Source organism: Oreochromis aureus, linkage group 2, assembly GCF_013358895.1.
Source record: "Oreochromis aureus strain Israel breed Guangdong linkage group 2, ZZ_aureus, whole genome shotgun sequence".
NCBI lineage: Eukaryota > Metazoa > Chordata > Actinopteri > Cichliformes > Cichlidae > Oreochromis > Oreochromis aureus.
The window spans coordinates 9,923,591-9,926,136 of record NC_052943.1 but is presented as its reverse complement, the minus strand read 5'-3'; positions in this window follow the sequence as shown (position 1 = coordinate 9,926,136).

Below are 2,546 nucleotides of genomic sequence, written 5' to 3'. Positions count from 1 at the left end.
TGCTGGTGTCCTTCAGGTTTTAGATATCACCCTGGGTCAACACACCTGAATCAAATGATTAGTTTATTACCTCTGGAGAACTTCAAGACGAGTTGAGGAGGTAATTTAGCCATTTAAATCAGCTGTGTTGGATTAAGGATACGTCTAAAACCTGCAGGACACCGGCACTCGAGGCCTGGAGTTGCCTACCCCTGGTCTACAGACTAATGCACCTACATTTGAACTCAAATTTGTAAATTATTGTTCAGATTTTGAGATCATGGATTTTAGTATTCCCCTTTTTGTAAAGAAAAAAAAAAGAGTAAGTGGATATAGGAAAATATTAGGACATAAATCATTAGAAAAAAATTGATTCATGGCCTCCCTATAAATCATTCAACAGAGTTCTCACCAACTATAATCCAAATTTGCACCTCGCGTTGAAAAGGGAAGGAATTTAGTCTTAGGTTTAGACTTTTTCCTAAAACTTTAAATCACTTGATTGTTTTGAATGGATGGAGCTTGTCTTGACTCGGCAAGTCTCGGGCCGCTGTGAAAGAAATTATAATACTGAGCTTCCACATCAACTCATCTCCAGACTCCTTAAACTCATCTATAAATAATCGTTGAATGCTATGAAAAGTGGACCATTTGGGACCATTTTATCAAATTATATATCTGTATCTCATATGCACTCAGCTAAAAAAAAAATAAAAAAAATCTCCATTTAACATTTATATATTCTTAAAAAAACCTTCCTTTTTTTCTCAAAATAAAAGATATCCTCCATGCCAGTGTGTGTTTATATAAAGGGGTTTCTGTGGATTGTGGCCGCCTTACAAGATTGAAGAGACAAATTAGCTGAGACAGCTGTGGAAAAAATCCTGTTCACAGATTGCCAAAATCCAGAGGCACATTCTTGTTCAGTATATTTGGGGAGATAAACTCCAAATATAAACCTCTCTGGGGGGCGGTACATGTTACACATGCACGTACATAGTCATCATCCCCTTCTGTAACATGACAACCACAACACAAGAATATGCAGGCAAAGGATGAGCAAGCTTCTGTTTTTAACTGTGTGATTCTTGTACTCATTTTAAGGATTACAAACTCCATAACCAAAAACAAAAAATGCATGCCAGTGTTACAGTCGGAAAAAATAAATAGATCACATTGTTTGTGGTCTTTATTGTCTAGAAGGAATGTACACAGCTGAGGCACCAACTTCCTGACAACGAAAAGCGAAATAATAATCAAAAAACGGCAGTGCACAAAAAATTTGTTTTCGCTGTTAACAAACCACACTGAGCCATAATTGTTCACAAAAGAGAGCAAGGAGAAATATAATTAATTAACTGTTAATGAGCTTAAGTGTTCAGCGAGACCTGCTTTGGTAAATATGACATAGAAAGTAAATACTGAAGGTTTTATGATCCGTGCCCTGTGAATTTCTTTATTTGGTAACCTGCTGATAGGAAGGCATCTTTCACAACAACTTCAGCTCCGTTTCATCCAGTAAACTGCAACAGACTCACTTTAGTGATTGACTGAATCCATGAAAGTAATTTTTACCATTATAAGCAATGATGAGCTGTTCTCTGGCACCTGAGAACCAGATTAAAGGCAAAAGGCTCCAGCCAAGGATGATGTCTGCTGACTCAACAGTGTCTGAAGCATATATAAGATATAGGTCCATAATCCCCAGACCTTGTTTTTAACAGATGTGCTTCCTATCAAGGATTTATTCCCTGTGAAACTGTTGGTTATTTTCTGTAACTGAGAGATGGATTCGGCAGTGAAATTCAGAGACGCTCACCTCTATTGTATAAGAAGTGAAAGAAAAATATCACAGACCAAATAAATCTGCAGTAAAACTGCAAAACCTGAACTACCAGCAAGATGACGAGAAACTATTGATCAGTTAGATAAAGGCAGTGGATTTATGACTCACTGTGTTTTGATCCATTAACAGATATGTTCAGTTAAGCTAGAACTAATTTGCAAAGAGATTAGAAGTTAGAATTAAGCCAGAACTGGGTTTTGATTGTGTGGATACAATGTGACAAGACACATAATCAACTAATCAGTCTAATCAAATTACGATGGTTGGGTATGCAGTACCCACAATCTCATCAGATAAGCTTGTGAGATACAGAAACAGCACTCTTAGTGGCTATGTTGGGTATATTGTACAGCATTGGACCCCCCTTTGCCTTCAGAACTACCTTGTTCAACAAGGCGCTGGAAACATTCCTCATGTCCACATGGACATGATGGCATCACACAGTTGCTGCAGATTTGTTGGCTGTACATCCATGGTGATAATCTGTTACTGTTATCCTGCTGGAAGTAGCCATCAGAAAACGGGTACACTATGGTCAAAAAGAGATGGACATCATCAGCAGCAACAGTTGGGCCGTTCTTCTCTGGCCTCTGACATCAGCAAGGCATTTTCACACAGAGAACGGCTGCTCACTGGATATTTTCTTTCTATTTTCTGAAGTACTCAGATCAGCCTGTCTTACACCAACAACCATGCTACGTTGAAAGTCACTTAAATTACC